At 41.5% G+C, this 22,887-nt stretch overlaps 1 protein-coding gene across 2 annotated transcripts in view; it reads left to right on the top strand.

Moving 5' to 3' along the window:
* Positions 1–2,084: 2,084 nt before the first annotated feature.
* RARG (retinoic acid receptor gamma) overlaps positions 2,085–22,887 on the top strand; it is a 182,514-nt gene continuing 161,711 nt past the window's right edge. Inside the window, exon 1 of one of the 2 annotated variants that reach the window (XM_058173450.1) lies at positions 2,085–2,313. The gene's annotated coding sequence lies outside the window, so the exon portion shown is untranslated. Of the gene's footprint in view, positions 2,314–2,838; positions 2,951–22,887 lie in introns of those variants that run through there. The other variant, XM_058173453.1, reaches the window with a different exon arrangement.

Here is a 22,887-nt window from a genome sequence, read left to right as displayed (position 1 = left end):
TATTTCTCAATCTGCCCCATCAAGATCTGGAATTCAAGAAAAGAAGAACCGTTCGTGTTTTGCCTCCTGGATCAGCGGGGAAGGATGAAGTGGCTTTTCGTACTTCAGCTAGCATGTTCAAAGTTGCCAAATCACACAGGCCGTTCTTTCCTAGGGCCAGTGGTTGGTACAAGCATGGCACAGATTAAAATGCTCTAAAAATGTGGATTTAGTGGCACTAGTGTCTTCCAGCAGGTGGTCTATTGCAGAGGTCTCCAACCTTGGCAACTTTAAGCCTGGAGGACTTCAACTCCCAGAATTCCCCAGCCCAGCAAAGCTGGCTGGGGAATTCTGGGAGTTGAAGTCCACCAGGCTTAAAGTTGCCAAGGTTGGAGACCCCTGGTCTAGTGTAAATACTTATCATGTCCAAGGTGGAGATGTAGTATATATAATCACCATTCCAGGAGACAACATGTTGTGTTCTTTTAAAATAGCAGTCTTGAAAACTTTTATGGAATCAGTGGAAGGGGTTTAGCTCCTGGCGTTTCCAGGCGGGACTAGAACTTGGTCTTAAACTGATGGAGTTGGCTACCAATTTATATAGACAATAGTGAGCTATGGGGATTTGAGTCAATATGAGGTGGTTGTCTAGTATTTGGATACAGGTAGTTCTCAACTAACAACAGTTCATTTAGCGACTGTTCAAAGTTATAACGGCACTGAAAAAAAGTGACATGACCTTTTTTTACACTTACAATCGTTGCAGCAACCTCATGATCACGTGATCAAAATTCAAACGCTTGGCAACTGACTTGTATTTATGATGGTTGCAATGTCCTGGGGGTCATGTGATCACCTTTTGTGACCATCTGACAAGCAAAGTCAATGGGTTCCCTTAACAACCGTGTTGCTAATTTAACAACTGCAGTGATACACATAACAAACGTGGCAAGAAAGGTTGTAAGATAGGGCAAAACTCACCTAACAAAGATCTCCCTTAGCAACAGAAACTTTGGGCTCAATTGTGGCCGTAAATTGAGGACTACCTGTATCGACTTATTTGTCAAAGCTCAGGAGAAATCACCAAAAAGAGAGTTTTTTAGGATCCTCCCAAAGTGTGGGTACTACAGTGCCCAGAATTCTGTGCCAATGTCTGGAGGGCACCAGGCTGAGGACTATGCTGGGCAGGGTCAATCATATTAGCTGAGGTCACTGCTTCCTTTAAAGCCATGTGGACTGATAGTGCCTTATAAAAACTTCCTTGGCTCTTTAAAAATTACATAAGGCTAAGCAATGGTGGGGGTAGAGAAGGAAGAGATTAAGAAAAGGTGGTAAGACAATTTCTTTCTTTCTCTGCTCTTACTGGTCTTTACTTAGAGCAAAGAAGTACCAAGATCTCCAGGTTTCAGTGTGAAAGCTGAGATGTGCCCTCATCCCGAAGACCTCCAAAAGTTGGTATCACGGGTTAGTTAATTTCTAACATGACAGGAGGGAGAATTTCCTGAATGGAAGCGATTGTATTTAACTCTGTTTATTTAAGAGTAATGATTTAGTTTTTTCCCCGTGTGGTCCCACCGGCTACTTTTTGGAACAGGACCCGTTGGCACCTTGTCGAAAACCAGACCGACTCGGAGATTACTGGGATCCACTCCCCCCACCTGGCAAAGCCGCTTGACAAAATTGTGACTCGCAAATGCACTCACAAAAATATTGGTGTGTAGTGGAAAGAAAGGTTCGCCCTCAAGAGAGTGACAGGTAGAGAGAGTTAACTGGAGGGTTGTTATAAACGGCTTGGGTTTCTTTAGGCTGAACCCCGAGTATTGGTTCACAACGTCTATCCGTCTTTGGGGGTCTCTGAGGGTGGACGGGGAGGCTCCGGCCGCATCCTGGCTTGGTGGAGGAAGCCGCTGGGTTGTGGGACATGGGAACATGTCCCACAGCCCAGCTGTGACAGACGCCTGGGCGCAGGGGGAGCGGCAGTGGCGGCGGCGGCGGCGGCGGCAGCGAGAGGAGGAGAAGAGAGAAAATATTTTCCGTGTCTTCGCCTGAAGTCATTCTGTGGTTTTTGAAAAAATGTGCTGTATATTTTCAGGGCTGTGTCACATGATCTACTGGGGTTATGAATAGCCGAGTATAATGATTTCTTAGCGAACGTTAAAAAACAGAGAGAGAGAGAGAGAGAGAGAGATTCTCAACGCGAGGGAGGCTCCTACTCGCCCAGGAGCGGCGGGGAGAGACGGGACGTGGAAAGTTCCCGGAGCTTTCCAGGTGTCTCTCGGGGTCGTCGTCCCCCACCACCACCCCAGCTCGTCTGTAGCCTGCCCGGGGAAACAGGTGAGTCGGCAGTCGGCTGGGCCTTGAGCTAAGGTGGGAGGTCAGATCCCTTGATTTGGCGCTTGGATATCTGGACTGGTCCGCTTTCTTTTTGGAGTTTCCAAGTCTTCGAGTCCGGCACGGTGGGTGATCCCGTGGAAGGGGGAAGGTCTTCTTGAAAGAGAGAGAGGGAGAGAAAGAGAGGGAGAAAGAGAGGGAGAGAAAGAGAGAGAGGGAGAGAAAGAGAGAGAAAGAGAGGGAGGGGGGGAGAGAGAGAGAGAGAGAAAGAGAGAAAGAGGGAGGGAGAGAAAGAGGGAGAAAGAGAGAGAGAGAAAGAGAGAGGGAGGGAGAGAAAGAGGGAGAAAGAGAGAGAGAGAAAGAGAGAGGGAGGGAGAGAAAGGGAGAAAGAGAGAGAGAAAGAGAGAGGGAGGGAGAGAAAGGGAGAAAGAGAGAGAGGGAGAGGGAGAGAGAGAGAGAGAGAGAGAGAGCAAGAGAGAGATTTGTATGTCTGAAATGGATCTGAACACACACACACACACACACACACACACAGAGAGCAGAGACTGTGTCAGAGCCGCCCTGTGATGTATTTGTCCGGGACTCCTTATGAATGGCAGGAACCCTGGCTCTGAGAAAGTGTGAGCATGACAAAGTTGGGGTAAGGATAATTATGTGTAGATACGTGTGGGGTGGTGGTAGTGGGGTGTCTGTTTGGACAGAGGACCCCTCATCTGGGTGAACTCCAGTTTGATAAGCTTGGACAACCCTGTTGCCTTCCTCTCCCCCCACCCCACTCCCCCTTCAAATTCCCTTCCCATTCAGCGTGTGGAGTAATGTCTCCCCTGAATACTGAATTGCAGTGAGCCTGGAAAGGTGTTGAAACCTTGGCTGCTTTCAGTCATCGGCACATCTCTCACTGAGAGTATACAGAAGTCCAGGGTGGGCAATTAGACAGGCAATTTGGGATTGCAGAAGGAAGCCTCTCTCTCTCCCTCTTTCTTTCTCTCTCTCTCCTCTCTCCACCTAGTCCCCAGGACCATTTCTTTTCCCTCTTGAATACCTGAACAAAGTTTTTTCAAAGTTGACGGGGCAGGCAGCAAGGGATTACTTTGTGAATGTTTGCGGAAGGAGAAGGGGTGTGGCAGCCCATACTGTCTCTAAGAAAAGAGTGCCCGGCATCTGTAAGTTTTTGTGGGAAAGCGCTCGGCTTTTGGCCGGAAAAAGTGTTGTAGTGGTGGGTGGCTGTGGATTAGGTGGGGCAGCTTTGGGCCTGTGCTCCAGATGCCTAGACCATTATACCATGGTGCTAGTCATTATTTCATTTCTATTTTATTTTATTTTATTTTATATTCTGAAACGTTTAGCTACTATGAGTAACCTTCCTCTCCTCCAAAAGTTATCCAAATCCTTGAATAGGTCAATTAAGTCCCATCTTGACATATATTGCTAAAATAGCAAACAGATTGTTCTGATTTCATTGTCGGATTGCTTCTGCTAGGCATAGGAAAAGAACAAAGTAAACGTTCCTGTAGTTCCATCCTGGCGCAGACTTTTTCTGCCATCCTCTTATTTTTGACTTGCTATCAAGCCAGTATTGCTCCATGCTATCTTCATGTAGGAGAATGATTTGCATACATAATTAACTCATCCATCCATCCATCCATCCATCCATCTTTTATAGTCATCTTGCTACTCTCTAATCTTTCCTCTTCTGCATCTCCTTGTTGCTTATATAAGTATCACTCTTGTGTAGACTATTGACTGCACAATAGGCTTGCTTGATGGTTGTGGTGGCTAGCAGCCTATCTGCTTGGATCTGTTCTGTTGAGTAGGCAACAAATCTGTTTCCTTGGCAATCTTCTGCCTAGCAACAGAACCAATTTTCAGGCCCAGATGTCTGGACCTCAATAAAAGATATGATGGGTGTATAGGATTCCAAAAATAATGAGGCCAATATGTCTGTACTAGGAGCCAATTAAATGCAGATCTAAAAAGTCTCCATTATGTCTCTGTTGGACTGTTTTGTATATATTAACATATTAATGTTAAGGTTTCGATTGGAAAATGGAACCAGGCTGGATGGTATAGTGTGGATCTTTTAAGTGAGCACCCCCTAAAGGAAAATCTGAGGATTGCTCCCCAAGTTCAATTATATTGTCAATTTTCTTTCTGTACCTTTGTTATGTATCCGAGCATCTTCCGTTGTCCTGTACGGAAAGGTGGAGGGATTCCTGTTGTAACTATAAGGGATATGAGGCTGAGATATATAGAGGTCATTCGACTTATTAGTCAGAACAACAGTGAGATAAATGGATGCACTGATTTTCCAAATTGGGTGGAGTGAAAATTGTAGCATATGAACATTTCGTGTTGGTGAACATTGATCCTTCTTGCTTTCCTCATTTGCTGCCTTTTTTAATTACAAAGCAGAACTTGCATCTACTCTCCTCTGATTAGTGCAGAATTAAAAAAAAAAGGAGGGGGAACATGGTATTTCTGCCTAGCCTACTAAAATTTCAGATGGGCCCCTAGAACCTTCTGGTCTCAGGATTCAGACTGTCTCTCACATGGCAGACAAGGACCTACAGTGAGACATTTTTTAAAAAAAACAAACAAAAAACTAGAATATCCTTTGGGATCCTGTTTACTGTTACTTTTGGTTCTGTGGAATACTCCCTTTATGTTTTTCATTAGTAGCAGCATTTGGCCAAAAATAAACTGTTTAAAAAGGATGAAATTAAAGGCAGGCATATAAATAAAGCCATGATGGATAAAATCTGTATCCCGGCAAACCAAGTGGGAAGGTGCAATAAAAACTCTTTTTTAACATTGGGCCACAGGAGACTGAAAAAGATATCCACGTCTCGGAACCTTTGCAGACTGAGTAGCCTTCTGCTTTGATCTGGTCCAAGCTCTTTTTTGTGTCTTTCTCATTTAATTCAGGATACTGTGTACTTCTTGCCCATCTCATCCTTTTAATAACAAGACTAAGACTAAAAGATATGGACTGGACAGTAATCCTCATCTGAGCATGGTTAAGGATGGTTTAGGCTTAGAACCCAGATATCCATTTGAGTTACGATAAAATACCGGCACTCTGGCTTCCTCTTAGATGCTTCTTTGCTAATTGCTATAGTTGTGTTTGTTTTTGATTTTCTCCTTCAAGGATAGTCAGGAAATTGAAAAATATTGGGCTTTAAATTGCTCCCAGACATGTATGAGACAATCTTATATGAGCGCAGAGTTGGACAAGATGAACATTAAAGCCTTTTCCAATTGTATGGTTTTTGGTTTAAATTTAAAAGTTGCCTCTCACCTTGTTCTATTCTATTCTATTCTATTCTATTCTATTCTATTCTATTCTATTCTATTCTATTCTATTCTATTCTATTCTATTCTATTCTATTCACAAAGCTTTGTTCCTTTCCATTATTCCTTCAACATTGTCCTGTACGTCCAAAGCCTGTTGGGCACAGTTTCCCCCCCACCGCTTATATGGTTGATGGAGTTGACTCTCTTCTCTAATCAACTATGACTAGAGTGGAATGTGCCGTTTAGCTTAACCCAGGGATGTCCAAACTTGGCCACCTGAACTTCAACTGGAAGTGAAATGAAGTTGAAGTGGACTTCAACTCCCAGAATTCCCCAGCCAGCCACTTGTTCATATTTATAGATCATGCTGGCTGGGGAATTCTGGGAGTTGAAGTCCACCACTCTTCAAGAGGCCAAGTTTGGATACCCCTGCCTCAACCTATTGTTAGAAGGTGTGCGTAGATCCATATTTATACAGTATTATAACTTCTTAGCGCAAGAAGAGTGTTCCTTTTTGTCTCATCTCCATTGCATAGAATATGCTGTGTTCACTGAAACGGTCACTGTTGTATAAACCGAACGTATCAAAAATATGGTAGCCAGATATTATCATTGTTCTAATAAAGCTGTTCTGAGAAACTCCCGCACGTGTTTTCTGTCTAAGAGCCTTTGCCCACTTGCTAATCTTTACCCACTAATCATAGCACGAATGTGCCCAGACCACATCTCTCTCTCTCTCTCTCTCTCTTTTTCGGCCATGTTCTCCTGAGATTGTCTTCATCTCATTTCCAGTCCATGAATGGACAAGCATAACTCAGCCTTAGCTGTACTAAAGTAGACATCTTTGGCACAGTTCAATGGCAGCCCACAGATGTGTGAAATTTGTTAGGTTTTGCCAATTACCTTTGAGGATGAGTGAGTGAGTGAGTGAGATCAGAGGCCATAGAGGCTAGATAAGAGACAGCAATGGGAACAGCAGATGTTTTGCGGATGTAGTTTTCTGCTGATTCAAGGATAGGTGGATAGAGTTTTGACTCAGCGACAGAGGAAGTCTTTTTAGAGTAATACTTCTAAAGCACGATCCAGATTTATGGTGGCCAGCCACGTCTGAAGAATACAATGAATGCGGCTGAAGTTGCTTCCTTCCAAGAATATTTCACTATTTCTTTTCTTCCCATTTACAAAGGATCTAGGAAAGGGTTCTAGAGTACCCATCTCATCAGCTTAGAAATGACTTCAGCCAGGCCTTTGAGACAGAATACAAGCAATATTGCACAGCATTCATGGCAGGGAATGATCAATAATTGTGGGCAATGTGTCATTCAATTTGTCATTACTGGCCTTCTTAAGAGACTATATACAGCTTCCTAGGAGATCCAGAGGTTTCCAAAACACGTTATTGGCTAGCCAACTTAAGAATCTAAGACTATATTGGGGGAGGGGAGGGAATAAAAGATAATGTGGAGCTGAAATGTGTTGCTTTATTTATACCACTTGGCCATGTGGAGTTATTTCAAATTTCCTGCATAACAAGTGCAGGTACTCTGGGCAGGTAACAGCAGCAGGTGATGTGCAAAAGGACCACAGGTCTCCTATTTCTTTCAGTGGAGGTTATATTTGCCATGGGGTTATTTTGAGATTCTTGCATTCAAAATTAGAGAATACCTTTCTTTAATCTAATACCCTTCAGATATATTAGATTATAGCCTGTCATAGCAAGCCAGCAGGGTCCATAATTCTAGTAGTACTAGTGTACTTGATAGACTAAGTATGAATTGTGTAATTTGTAGTCTAACCTACCCAAAGTTGTTAAGTTGGGATTGATGATAGAAAAACAATTGTGGGTTAATTTCTAATAGGAAAACTAGCTAATGTAAGATTATGTCAGTTCCTGATTCCCATGGGTCATGTTTTCTTCTAAATCTCATTATGGCCAACCTTAGATTAGGATTTTCTACATCTAGATGAGACAGAAAAACCTGCTCTACTGGCAAGAAATTGCCATTTGGGCAATGCCAAATACACATATTTTTGAGAAGAAAACCCAAGTTTCCAGTCTTCAGTAGTATGGAACAGAGGTGGTATTCAGCAGGTTCTGACCAATTCTGGAGAAATGGTAGCTGAAATTTTGACTAGTTCGGAGAACCGGTAAATACCACCTCTGACTGGCCCCGCCCCCATCTATTCTCTGCCTCCCGAGTCCCAGCTGATCGGGAGGAAATGGGGATTTTCCTCTGCCACGCCACCAAGCCAAGCTCACAGAACCGATAGTAAAAAAAATTGAATCCCACCACTGCTATGGAGAATAGAAAATATATGAAGGTTTGAATAAAAAATTGGCACTGTCTGAAGGTAAGGCATTTACTCCATGTAGCTCTCTCCCTCTCCCGTGATTTACAGTGCCTCTGTTGGGCTTCATTTTGGACTCTGAACAAGGTAAACAAGGCATGCAAGTTTAGTCAATTCACATAATTCTGCTTGACTAATTAGGTTAGCTTAGCATAGACAGTTGTGTGTCTCACTAGCCCTTCTTTGCTCCCTTTTCTTGCATAACGTCCTCCTGGTAAAAAAAGACTACTTAAAGAATTGGTTCCTAACCAAAATAAACGTGAATGTACTCTTCTTTTCTTCCCACTGATACTGCATTGAGTAGCAAGGTAACAATGATTTTTAGCAATTAAAAAAACAAAAAACATTGCCAAGTCTGGATCCGGTAATGAAAAGGTAGAGAGCTGTATAAGCATGAGAAAGAAACTCAAAATTGATTTGTTTCAGTGGTGGGTTTCAAATTTTTTTACTACCGGTTCTGTGGGTGTGGCTTGGTGGGCGTGGCAGGGGAAGGATATTGTAAAATCTCCATTTCCACCCCATTCCAGGGGAAGGTTATTGCAAAAATCTCCATTTCCTCCTGATCAACTGGGACTTGGGAGGCAAAGAATAGATGGGGGGTGAGGCCAGTCAGAATTTTTACTACCGGTTCTCCAAACTACTCAAACTTTCCGCTACCGGTTCTCCAGAAATGGTCAGAACCTGCTGAAACCCACCTCTGTTTTGTTTGGTATTACGTGAGACAGAGAAACACTGACTTTTTAAATAGTCATTATACAATAAAACAATTGCTACAATAAAGGGCAATGCTGGAATACCCACTTATCTACATTAAAAGGGCTGGCAATCAATCCTCTAGATCAGGGCTCTCCAACCTTGGCAACTTTACGACTTGTGGACTTCAACTCCCAGAATTCCTCAGCCAGCATGCACTGGCTGAGGAATTCTGGGAGTTGAAGTCCACAAGTTGTAAAATTGCCATGGTTGGACACCCCTGATCTAGATCAAACTTCCATAATCTGCAATGCCTCTTTCCAACCATTGGATTAACACCTGAAATTCTATTTTAATGATAGGGAAGCAAATTTAAGACCTCTTGAGAGTATCAGGCTAGATCAAGAAGTTTTGAATTAGTTAAGAGGTTGCGCTGGAGGATCTCAAAATATTTTTTTTAATGGGAGAGCAGCGAGCAACCGTGGACTGCAGTTCCTGTCCTCCCAATAATGCGGTCAGAGAATGATGAAACTTGCTATCCGGAGAATTATAGGAAATGTTAAAGGTATGGGATTTGAGTGGGAAGAAGGAGTTTCCCAGAAGCTAGTTTGTTTCTAGAAAATAACACAGCAGGGTTGTTTACGTTGATTTGCCGTGCCCTTTCTTCTGCTATTGTGGATAAAACGTGACAGGTGTTGCTGGCAAGCACCAGGGATACAAATGATTCATCTTCCACCTTTTTATTTGTAAATCCATGGCAGCTCTTATCCCATTAACAAAGTAAATAACTGAGATCTAGTTGAATGAGTAGGATCACGCTATTGAAAAGTCTATGGCATTTTGATTGAGTCTCTAAAGGTTGTGGATTTCAAAGGTATCCAAAGTATTCTGCGGATTGTATATATTCTAGACTGAAGAAACCAAATCACGTGGGATATATTCTTAAAATGAGTTTGAACAGATTGGAGTAACAGAGCCAAAGCTAATTGAACTTGGAAGGCAACATTCTTCAACATGACAATCTTGAGATGTATTGGACAATTGCCTTATCCCCTTTTTGGGGATTGTATGGGTCCAGGTGGAAACCCACTGTAGTATATGCAGTGAGAGTACCAATTCTTTCGAGCAGGACTGGCTTAATAGGGTTTTAAATATGGATTTTATTGGGGTTTATTTTATATTTTGTATTGTATTTTAAATTTAGGCTATTGGAATAAGTTTTTTATAATATTGTTTTTATTGAATGTATTGTCTTTATTTTATCTGCCTGTTCACCGCCCTGAGTCCTCCGGGAGAAGGGCGGTATACAAATTAAATTATTATTATTATTATTATTATTAATGAAATAGATCATCCTATCTCATCTTGTGGCACTTAAGATGTGTTGAACATCAACACCTATGGTTCCCAGCCATCTCAAAGTGGCTGTGCTGGTTAATAATGATAGAAATTTAAGAGGATCCTGTTGAGGTAATTAGAACAGACTATGACAGCAGGCATCAATCCAAATGAAAGAAGAGAGAAGTAACCAGACAGACATAAAGAACCTCACTGGTGGAGAAACAGAATGATTCAGAGAAAAAGAAAAATGGTATATGTTAGGGCAAAGGAAAAACTAGGCCTTGGGTTTCTCTAAGGTGAAGGGAGATATGTTGTTGTAAGTTATTGCTATCTTAATTAGCATGGTGAAGTATCTTTTAATAAAATGTAATCTTAAAATTGAGTTCAAGTCTCAGTGACTTCACGGATGTGTCATGCACCTTTCCTGACAAATATATGAAAAGGATTTGTCTTTGTTTGATTTGTTTGTTCATCCAAAGATTGCAACTTTTTCTGGAATCTTTTTTTCAACTTCCCACTTTAGTTTAAGACTCTAGGATTTACTAATAGCCTCGCATCAAAGGACTAACCAGTTCTGAACTTGCTTAAGTTTTTGAGATCAGTTCAGTAACTAGGAGCTTCTTGTAGAGCCATTATTAAATCTGACCTATGGAAAAAAGCCAAGCTATGCTGCAGACATCTAGTTAGATTATGAGAGCAGGCAACCAGCCACAAGCCAGAAATAGTGACAGAGGAAGTGTTATTAATTCAGCTTGAATGCCATTCTTAGACTAAATGGCAAAGGATACAATATGATGGATCCCAACAACATTGGACTCTTCAGGCAAGGAAAGAAAATGTTGGAGGAAAACAAATGACTATAGTACTCAGGTTCACTGTTTTTTAATTTGATATTAGCCTAACATAGCCCTGGGCTAAGGCCTGGAAGGGCAGAGCTGCCATTTGCACCCACACAATGCAACCACTGTTTTCACAAATAATCTTGGCTGAGCTTGGTTCAAATAGCCACAGTTTACGTGGCAGAGCCAAAGACATCAATTGGAAATGTGGTGGATAGTGTGTTGGTGTAGGCAGGGGGGGAAACTGTGCTAGATGTTAGAAATTGGGACAAACTGGACAGATTAAAAAATTATTTCTGTTTTGGTCTGTGAGAGAAAGTAATCCAAATCCATAGCTGAGTAATATTAATATTTATTAGTATGCATTAGTATTAATGAAAACAGCTAAAAAAAAGGGGGGGGTGGACGAACTTTCGACTTTCCGTTAGTTTGTTTCATCTTTTGATTAGTAGAAAATTGACTTTTCCAAGAAGGCTAAATTACCCATTTTTGAAAACCAAACGTTAATACTTGGAATAATTTCACTTCTCCAGTTTCTCAATATTATACTTTTTGCCATATCCTCTGGATCAGGGATCTCCAACCTTGGAAACTTTAAGACTTGTGGACTTCAACTCCCAGAGTTCCCCCATCAGATTCTGGTGCTTTGGTATGCAGTTCAACATTATCGTATTTAACTTTTAAAGACTTTCCCATAAACTTATTCATATTCACTAAAATGTTATTTCAGAGAAGTATCAAGTATCTGCAGGACCTTATCAAAAGGATCAATAAAACTTCAAGTATGTTTTCATCCCCAATGGAACTGATGTCTTTCTTTTCCTAATTTCCCTTGGAGCCTTGCTCAGAGATCCCGAAGTAGCTCATTCCATTGCTGAGACCTCTAATATTTTTAGGATAGGGTTTTAAAGAAACACCTTAGTCCAGCTATGCTGGCTGGAGAATTCTGGGACTTGAAGTCCACAAGTCTTAAAGCTGCCAAGTTTGAAGACTTCTGCCTTAGTCTATGAAAATAAGACGCCCAGCTAAAAGAGATAAACCTTCTTGGCAGCGCAGTTTTGTGCCCTTTAGTTTTCCCCTTCCCAATCGCCATTATCTGGCATGCCAGCTTCAGCTGAGGAAGGACAGCCGAAGCAATTCTTCTTGACAGTAGCTAGCTGCCACTCCTGTTTGAAGGAATGGCTCAGTTCTCCATTGGCGAAATGAACTGTTTCAAGGCTCAGCTTCGTTTGGAGGGTTGGGAGACATTTACCACTTGGTAGAGAGAAGTCCAGCCTGCCAAAGTTGTACTATTTTTTTTGCCTTTTCTCACTCATCAGCTTGTGTTCTTCTTCCTCTTTCTTTTTTTCTCTCTCTCCAAAAGTCCTCCCTGCTGCAGCCTTTAAGCTTTTAGGCACTGAGTCTGGATAGTATCAAGGTGATAAGACTTACTCCCAAGGGGGCTGGTGTTTTCCTTTTGCACAGGGAAATGAGGGTGAGACAGCTGAGGCCTGGTGATTGTATTCAGAGTTTTTGACTTTGGATGAAGGTGGCCCGTCTTAACATTTTTTGAGTGCGCAACCCAAATGTACCATTCCTCTCCAGGGCTGAACCTGGAAAAAAACTAGTTCAACAAGTTTGAAAGAGAAGCTGTCTGTGTACAATACTGATTGGTTGGTTCCCATTGTGTCACTCAGATATCTTCCCCCTCAGTTCCCAGAGCAGTGTTGCACTATGTATTTTTTTTGAAGTTATCTTTTTTAGAAAGAGGCAATACTTTCATTAGAGACACATACATACAGTACATGCTGGTTGGGTGCTTTCTAAAAAAACAACAAAAAACAACAACAACAACAACACCACACACCTCCAAATGGATTAAAGTGTGAATGGTTAGGGAAGTTGGATGGCTCAGCTGGCATTGAGTTGGCAGTAATTTTACATCTGTCATTTTACTTGCAAAGTTGTGGGAAGCTAACTTCATCCTGCAACTGAAGAATAAGTTGAGAATTCTTTAAAAAAAAAAAGATCTGACTTCATCAAGATGGTGACAAGTGTCATTCAATGTGATTAATTATGTAACAAGGAGGATAACTCTAGTAGTGGAACTTTAGCTCAAGAATCATTTTGCTTCCAAGTAAAACAAGCAGTTTCATACAGTGATTGGATTAATATATTGTGCTAAGACATTGCCTCATCTTAGCTTTTTAAATGCACTACAAATGGTTGGATTTGCCCAACAAGGGCGCAATGGTTAACAAGGTACAGCAACTGGATTCATGTAATGTACTAAGCTAAAACAAACAACCACATAATGCCATAGCACACAATGTGAAAGCTTCATTAACCTATCCCTAACTGGTGTTCTAAATCTACAAAATGAACATGCAAAGTTGCTAGGTCTCTCGGGATTGTAAGTAATGTTAAAATGTTGGTTGTATTTCATGGGCTAGTATATCTCCACTGATCTATGCTGAGATAACTATAATTACACTTCATGGTGAGTATCTTGTGCAACCAATCAAGAATATCCTATAGCTGACCTTTGTTAGGAAAAGTTCCAAATTTTATAGAGCACTAGTATGCCAAAATCATCTCATTTTTTGTTGTTGTTGTTTTTTGCCCCACCATCTTAGTGACTTTGTTAAAAGCATTTTTTTGTTCTTCGTCTCCCATGTTTGAGTGATGTTTCTTTTTCTTTAGCAAATGAAACAAATAGCAAGATAATATTGTCTCTTTCTTGTTGATGTCTCTTTCAAAAGGCACCTAGGTCTTGAAGTCTAAGATTCTCCCCAAAAGTGTTCTTACTGTGAGACTGAAAGTCCTCCCAGGGGCTGCCACTCTAAATTTCTCTCCTGTCTTAGAAAGTGTCACACTGATTTATAGTTCTGTTACCAAAAATTCTGCTGTTGCATGTCTTTGTGGAGGCAGATTCTGAAAGCAGCACCCACAGCTGGAAGTCACCCTTATTTGGGCCAGGGATAAACGACAATTTTGACCTTTGTCCAACATCATCAAAATGGAAACTGGTGATTAAAAACCACATAATCTGATTGTGATTTAGGGACCAAAATAGCTTACCAAAGACATTTGTGACATTAATCCGGGGAATATTATTTTCATCTCCTGTTTCAATATCAAGAAAACGGAAGTAATTAAATTAGGTGCAGCAAATTTTTTGCACCTCAAGGAGCCTTTTATTGCCAAAGTTTGGAGACTTAAGACAGCTTGGTTCTACCTCTCTTTCTCTTTCTCTTTTTGGTACTGACTGTCACAGAACTGGACCACCATGGATCAAATTCATTCAACATCTACAGTTCTTCCCACCATTTTTCACAGGCAAGATTCTTGGTCTTGGTATTTGATCCTCAACAAATTCTGATGCTTCCAAAGGTTCTGCCTTCATGGTTTCAAGTGTACTAAAAACAAGGACATTCTGCAACATTGACAACCTCAGATCTTTCTGGAACTGAGTAATTCTAGGTACCATTGGCCATGGTACTCCTTATGCCTCTGTACTTATTATCCACAGTAAGATTCTTTCTACACAGGCTTTTCCTTTTGATAGATCTGCAATCATTTCTCTTCTCTATATAAAAAGTCTCCATAAACAATATATATAATTTCCAGTTCTCTACTAGACCATACTGGCTCAACAACAGCAGTATACTTCATAAGCAGTTCCTGCCAGAGGTGGGTTTCAGCAGATTCTGACCAGTTCTGGAGAACCGGTAGCAGAAATTTTGAGTAGTTCGGAGAACCGGTAGTAAAAATTCGGACTGGCCCCACCCCCATCTATTCTCTGCCTCCTGAGTCCCAGATGATCGGGAGGAAATGGAGATTTTACAGTATCCTTCCCAGTGATGGGTTTCAAAATTTTTTTACTACCGGTTCTGTGGGCGTGGTTTGGTGGGCATGGCGTGGTTTGGTGGGCGTGGCAGGGGAAGGTTACTGGAAAATCCCCATTTCCTCCCGATCAGCTGGGACTCGGGAGGCAGAGAATAGATGGGGGCGGGGCCAGTCTGAATTTTTACTACCGGTTCTCCGAACTACTCAAAATTTCCGCTACCGGTTCTCCAGAACTAGTCAGAACCTGCTGTAACCCACTTCTGATCCTTCCCCTGGAATGGGGAGGGAATGGAGATTTTACAGTATCCTTCCCCCGCCATGCCCACCAAGCCACACCCACAAAACCAATAGTAACAAAATTTGAAACCCACCACTGGTGTGCCCTAGTGTTGTCTTCTGTACCACAAAGGTCACACCCATCATTCAATACTGAAGACCAGGATTGGATTCAGAGAAATTTGCTTTTGATTCAAAATCTCATGCTTGAGTATTTCTTTCTCCTGCAGGTTCAGCAATTGGATTAATGACTGTTCTTTTCTTTGGAGGCTGCCCCTCTCCTTTCATTGCATCTCACCAGTGCAGCAACCACTCCTTGATAACCAGTCTGGTCTTATCTGATGTCTCGGTTCTAACATTGCTATCAGTTTTGCCTGTGTTCCTTCAAGCAGGAAAGGGATGCTGAGAAATACCTGAGCATCTATTATTTGATTTATTTTGGGGAGGCGAGTATGGAAGATTCACATTGTGTACAAGAGGGAATGGAATCTTCCTCTTCGAAGATCTGATAGATTCCTCATTTCATGACACTGGAAACTCCCTGGGTAAATTAGTTAGAACAGAGGTCTCCAACCTTGGCAACTTTAAGCCTGGTGGACTTCAACTCCCAGAGTTCCCCAGTCAGCTTTGCTGGCTAGGGGATTCTGGGAGTTGAAGTCCGCCAGGCTTAAAGTTGCCAAGGTTGGAGACCTCTGAGTTAGAATATTATCAATGTGCCTTTGATAAAGAGAGACTTAGTTAGAATTCATTTGGGAGATATTTATATTCTATCTCAAAGTTAGAATTCCAATTATCAAATGATAAGGTTGAAATGGCTTCCATCAATACCCTTGTGAAATGAAATAGCAGTTGTTGGGGTTTTTTTTAGCCTTTCTCTGAAAGAGCTTTTAGTCACTGTCTTTCTCACTGACTGGGGCCATCTTTCAAAGCAATTGTTCGATGTGTTGATATATTGCTGACTACACTGCAGAGAATATTGTTGGGGTGGTCATGCTACAATTGGTTTGCTTATATTGTTTGGGCTTCTTTAATGGTGCCTGGTCCTTTGTGGAAGGCTACAGGTAGTCCTCAACTTACCATAGTTCATTTGGTGACCATTCAAAGTTACAACGGCATTGAAAAAAATGAACTTATGACCATTTTTCACACTCACAACTGTAGTAGCATCCCCACGGTCACATGATCAAAATTCAGCTGCTTGGCAACTGGTTCGTATTTATGACGGTTGCAGTGTCCTGGGGTCATGTGATCAGCTTCTGCTACCTTCTGACAAGCAAAGTCAATTGGGAATCCAGATTCACTTAACAACCATGTCACTAACTTAACAAATGCAATGATTCACTCAACAACTGTGACAGGAAAAGTTGTAAAATGGGGCAAAACTCACTGAACAAATGCTTCACTTAGCAGCATAAAGTTTGGGCTAAACTATGGTTGTAACTCGAGGACAACCTATATTTTTCGTTCTTCAAGTTTCCATCACTTGTATTACCTATCATTTTTATTATTTGGTTGAGGTTGCTGCTGTTATTGATGGCATTTTCATAAGGTCCAGAAGATACGGAGACGGCCAAACGGAGGGGAATTTACACAGCAATTATTCACCCTAACAATCTTAGAATGAAATTCAGTTTTAGCCTCTATTGCTGGCGCTTCCTAGCAAATTATCACCACTAGCCATAGACTCTATTCAAAGTCACACTCTGAAGAAGAATCGTAAAGATCTTCAATCTGAGGTGAAGATTGTGAATGATTATATCACTCCTTGAGAGTTTTGATTTTGACAAACATCCTTCTGTTTATCCTTTCAGGATAATCACACATATCCATCTTTAGACATTATAGATGCTTGCTTTCCTGCTGTCATCCCAAAAAAAATATTATTCCCGATTTATTCTTGAGTGCACCCAATATCAGTATTTCTTTATATTATCCCTCCTTCGGTATCACAGACATTTATCAAGTGCATGGTGGTAATTATAGCACATCTTTGAAGCAGAGAGATGAAAGATTAGCATTTTTAACAATTTGTAAACCGCCCAGCGCCTCTGGGAATCGGCTTTCATATAAATTTAATAAATTACATGGTTCATCGCAGAGTCAGCCAGAAGTTTAGACTGGCATTTTTATCCAGCTATTGAGTCTTCCCAAGGACCTGGGATAGCAGATGTTATTGTTTGATGGTGTTCAAGGTACCACCTTTAGATATTTGTAGTGATCGTCTTCATCCAGACTGTTGATGTTATTTCCAGAAGGTATCTTGGTTACTTCAGTTTTCACTATTTTTCCCTGTGTAATATAAATGGGTAATGTACAGTTACATTCACAGTTTAAGATTGATGGAAAATTCATAATTCAAGTCTTTGTTAAGGCTTCAAATCCTAACAAAGGACTTAAGAATTCAAGTCTTAACAAAGGATTTAAGAATTATTAAGGTAGTATCTAAGAATATAGAATATATCCAAGAGGACAAGGTGGTTGTTTTAAAAAAAATTAGGGCATTTAGTTCTTATAAATTCAATATTCCCAGGTATCAAAGAAGTTCTTCAGGCATTGCTCCAAAGGCTCTAATCATGATTGGTGTAACAATGGATTTCTTTTTCCATAAGCATTCAAATTTGATCTGCAAGTCCCTATATTTCATATTTTCTTCCAATTGTTTTTTCCTCAATCATATCATCACCCAGAATAGCAACATCAATGATCCAGACTTTCTTCTTTTCAATAACTGCCATATCAGGCATGCTACTTATGTTTATTATGTTTCCCATTTATTGTTATTGTTATTATCACTGGTATACGGCCAATCAGATGCTTAGACTGGATTTGACATTTTTATCCACCTATCAAGTCCTTCCTAAGGACTCAAGATAGGCATATGTGAGAGAAGCAGATGTTATTTGATATTAAAATATCGTTTCAGGAAGTAAGCTGTTCTGACTGCCTTTTGCAATTGACTGATGGTATTTTGTCAATGCCAATGGTGTTCAAGTGATGCTCCAGTTGTTTAAGGATTGCACCCAAGGTGCCTATTACTATTGGTTCTATCTTTACTTTTTTCCCACAGCCAGCCTGCCTGCCTGCCTGCCTGCCTGCCTTCCTTCCTTCCTTCCTTCCTTCCTTCCTTCCTTCCTTCCTTCCTTCCTTCCTTCCTTCCTTCCTTCCATCCACTCACCCACCCAGCCATCCTTCTCTCACAAATTCTCTCATTAATCTACATTATTCATTACAATAGATGCTTACCATTGTTTGCATATGGTAGCCTACATCTGTTTATAAATTAGGGCATACTGCAGTACAATCAGTATTAGTTCAGAGACACATCAGATACTATCTGCTCATATGGTCTCTCTTTCCTTGATTCAGAATATACCGAACATCCTCAGGGATCTAACCTTATAGGGCTTAATGGATATTCTCTTTTTTGTTCCTGTTTAGATCCCACCCCTTTCTTGACTATGTAAGGAGTCCTGCCAATTTTTAACTAAGATTATTCCAGCTCATTTTTTAAGAGTTTGCTTGGCTGCTAATTTGGTGTTACATATTTTTGTTCTTGGTTTATCCATTTTTTCACTCGGTGGTCAAGAAGTTCATGTCAAGACTTTAGTTCATTTTTCCAGGGATTCATTTCATGTGGCATTTTCCTATGTCTCCCAGCTCCTTGAATCTTCCCATAATGTAGCCAGTATATCTAGTTTTATATTCACCTCCAACCACTTTCCTTAATTTGGCACAAAGATAAGGGTGACCTACATATTTTTTTATACCCAAAGTTGTGTCTACATTCCATATATCCCCAGACATTATTTTACCTGTTTTCTTTTCTAGTTCTACCAGCCAATTGGATTCTACGCTACATTGCCTAGATGTCAGACACAGTCTGGCATTCTAAGTTATAAGAAGTAAGTTTTTTTCCCAATTGGCTGCTTGCATATTATTCTGAATGAGGAGGTGGCCTTCTTCCCTCTTCCCAATATATTGTCTGGTTTACCAGCTCATTGGCTTACAGTGTTGGTCCTTGATGATGTTAAAGGCACCTCTGCTTAAAAACAACAACCTCGTTTACTCTGATGTCTCTCTTAAGAATTTCCACTTCAAAATATCTGCAGAGTTATAGTGTGGACTATCTATCCCACCTTCTCAATGTCAGGTCCACAGCAGGCGGCTTCAGGGGTGGGCTTCAAAAATTTTAGCAAGGGGTTCTCTGCCTGGTTGTGGGGTGGGTGTGGCCATGGTGGGTGTGGCCTAGTTGGCCTCCTGCACCACAGCGGGGGGGGGAAGGGATTTTTGCCCTCCCCGGGCTCTGGAGGCTTTCCTCGAGCCTCCAGGAGGGTGAAAATGGCCCAATTTGGAACGGGCTCAAATTTCCCAAACTTCCAGTAGGCCCTTTTTTTGCCCTCCCTGAGCCTCCACGCACTACCTGCACTTACCTGCATCCAAAACGGGCTGAGTCGGGACTCCTGGGAGGGGAGGGGTGGGTGGGGCCAGCTAGGAGTGGGATTTGGGGGTTCTCCGAAATGCACAGAATCTTAGCTAGAGGTTCTCCCGAACCCCTGCGAACCCCCAGCAGCCCACCCTGGGTGGCTCTTTTGATAAGAGGGTTCTCTTTTCTGATTCCCAACCTTTTACCTTATGAAAAACTTGCTATTCTCCATTATGCCCAGAGACCATGAAAAATAACAGAACATTTCATATCTATAACTGAATTGTTCACATGATTCTCCCTACTTCACTTTTCTCATGTGAAGTCATTGCTTTATTTCCCAGGCCAAAAAAAAAAGACTGAGGAGATTTTGATGGGCTGGTGCAATATAGGAACTTGAAGAGGCTCACTGCTGCCAATTTAGCTCACCTAAAAAATATTTGAGAATGTTGGTCTGCACAGGCCCAAATCTGTCAACTTAAATGCTCCGATGACAACTGAACAGCCTTAGTTGCAGGTAAACAACCTGCTATATAAGTGGCTGGGTTCATATATTGCCCCACACTATACTTAACACATATTTTATTTCGGCTTAACATGGCATTTCAATCTGCCCACTACTTGTTGTAAACCATGATTTATTCAATGTGTGAATGCAGATAATTATGGCTAATTTAACATGGAAGCAACTTCTGGATAAGCGAAACCAGCCAGGGTAGAACTGGTAGTTACGTAACATGTTAGGATTCATTTCACCATAAGTCCAAGATTTATAGATGAAATTGATTTAATGATAATGAATTTGTGCCCAAAATACTATGGGGATATTGTACTTTATTTGTTGTTCAGTCACTACGTTGTGCCTGACCCCTCACAACCCTATGGACTACCGCATGCCAGGTCTCCCTGTATTTCATTAAAGGCGTTGAAATGTCTTTTGAAGAAATTTCGGCTGACTTCATGAATTGCACTAAATTGAAAAGTGGTCTATTCATTTTTGGCTTACGGTGTGCTGTGGACTTAGTCTATTGTGGCTTATTGAACAAATCATAGAATTCAGAATGAACTACATTCTTGTACCTTTCCAGAATTATGGTACAGCTATTGCAGTCCTTCCTCTGGAAACAGAAAGAATAAAAAGTGCTTGAACTTGTGGAGTAAACCTATCGTTTTAGAAAGCTAATCACCCATAAAAGCACTGTTAACTATTAGAGAAAGCTGAAGTTGGTAAGCATGGCATTTCTGTTCTGACTTCCTGTCGTGGAATGTCTGTTGCTTAGAAATAGAATAATGGACAGAATTCTGTTCCTTTAAGAAGAAACATGGAGAATGTTTGGTTAATGTTTTTGTGTGGAATATTTTTTTTCTTAAGAGTCTATAGAGTGTAGTGGTGAAGGCATCAGTCTAGGAATTGGGAGTGTGTCAGTTCTAGTCCTGCCTTAGGCAAAAAATCAACTGGATGACCTTTGAACAGTCACTTTCTCCCAGTCCTTGGAAGGCGGTAAGGGCAAACCACTTCTCAAAAAACTTGCCAAGAAAACCGCAGAGACTTCTCCAGGTAGTTTCTGAGAATCAAACATAATTGAATGGGATTTTTTTTTAAAAAAAAACTTTGCTCACGGAAACATTTCCTTTTATTACTTTAGCAATAGCAATCCCTCTATAACCCAGCTTTCCCATACTTGGTATGCAGATGCAGTGAACTGCAACTCCCAGAATTCCCCAACTAGCATAGCTAATAGGATAATGGGAGTTGAGATCGAATACAGCCAGTGACTACTACATTGGGAAAGACTATTGTACAGTATGACTAACATATAAAATACACCTGGATATTTAGGGGATAAAACTGTCAGTAAACTAAATGTCAAGTGTGGAAAAATCAGCAAGTCCAGGCAGTTCAAATGATTATAAAGGTTTGAGCTCTCTACAACAATCTGAACTACTAATGGTCAAAGCAAATAGGCAGTAGATAAGTGTCAATAGAATTCAAGGTGGGCTGGACTTAGTTTTCTTGGGGGTATGAAAGAATTCGAGACTGATGATGTGTTTGACCCCTCCCTGGGGCTCAGCCTGGCCATCTCCTACACTATATCTGGGCTAAAAGGAAAATGGAGAAAGTTATTAAATTGATTTTTTTGCTTAGAGAATGGGGGCACGATGGCTCAGCCAATAAAGAGACTGAGCTTGTCATCTGAAAAGCTGACCGCGCACCCTGTGATGGGTGAGCTCATGTTACTTGTCTCACTCCCACCAACGTAGCAATTCGAAAGCATGCAAATGCAAGTAGATAAATAGGTACCACTTCAGTGGGAAGTTATAACAGCATTCTGTGCACCTCGGTGTATAGTCATGCTGGCCACATGACCACAGAAATGCCTCCCTTGGCTAAAAAAATGAAGATTGGCATCACCCCCTAGAGTCAGATATGACTGGATAGGGGAAACCTTTACCTTTATTGCTTAGAGATAAAAGTAGATAAAGGTTTGCCGAGGGTGGGGGAGAGAGAGAAGAAAGAAAGGGAGAGAGAGAGAGAGAGAGGCAGGCAGAGTGTGTAAGAGAGAAAGAGAGAGAGAGAGGCAGACAGAGAGAGTGTGTAAGAGAGAAAGAGAGAAGCAGACAGAGAGTGTGTGTAAGAGAGGGGGGGCAGACAGAGACAGTGTGTAAGAGAGAGAAGGGGCAGAAAAAGAGAGTGTGTAAGAGAGAAAGAGAGAGAGAGAGAGAGAAAGAGGCAAACAGAGAGAGTTTATAAGAGAGAAAGAGAGAGGGAGGGAGGGAGCATAAGGGAGAGAGGGAGAGAGAGAGAGAGAGAGAGAACATACTCAGTTACCTCCTCCTCCCTTACCTGGAGCATTTATATACCTCCCCCCTCCTATTTAATGCAGGCAAGGCAGTCCCAGAATCCAAGTTTGGCCTCACCTCTGTCCCCTTGCCACCCACATCTGTGTAACATTGCTTGGTTCCCACACCAACTCTTACCTCTTCTTGGTGTCCCAGCCCTGCCTCACCTCTCTTCACAACACCTGCGGGCCTGTAAGAACACCACCTCTTGATAGGATGATGTGAATGCTGCATTGTTAGTCCTCCAAAAACAAGGGTGATGTTTGGCATTTCTGGATTGGATCCAACAGAAATCCTGAGGGATGGTACAGGGAACATTGTGTGTTCCTGAGAGATGCAGCTGAGATTCCAGAATGGAGTGAGATTTTATGTAGGACTCTTGGCCAGGATAACATTTCAGGAAAGGACTGGTGGTGGTAGTAGTGGTGATGGAAGAAGAGGAGGAGGAAAGCCAGTCATGTTGGTGAACTGAGCCATGGTAATGCACTTTGGCATCACTTTGCCAAATGATGCACTTTGGCATCATGGATAAAAACAGTCTCACCACCCTTCTGCTTCTAGACCTGCACCTCCTACTTCTGAACCTCCTTTTGGATGCATGCCCAAGGGAAAAGGGATGGTGCTCACCCACATATAATGGGTGAGCCTGCCCCTATTCATGCTGGGCCAACCCACTCTGTGAAAACCCTTGTT

Source organism: Ahaetulla prasina, chromosome 2 (assembly GCF_028640845.1).
Source record: "Ahaetulla prasina isolate Xishuangbanna chromosome 2, ASM2864084v1, whole genome shotgun sequence".
In the NCBI taxonomy this organism is placed as follows: Eukaryota; Metazoa; Chordata; class Lepidosauria; order Squamata; family Colubridae; genus Ahaetulla; species Ahaetulla prasina.
The sequence above is the reverse complement of the archived record's forward strand: the minus strand, read 5'-3'. Positions and strand labels throughout refer to the sequence as shown.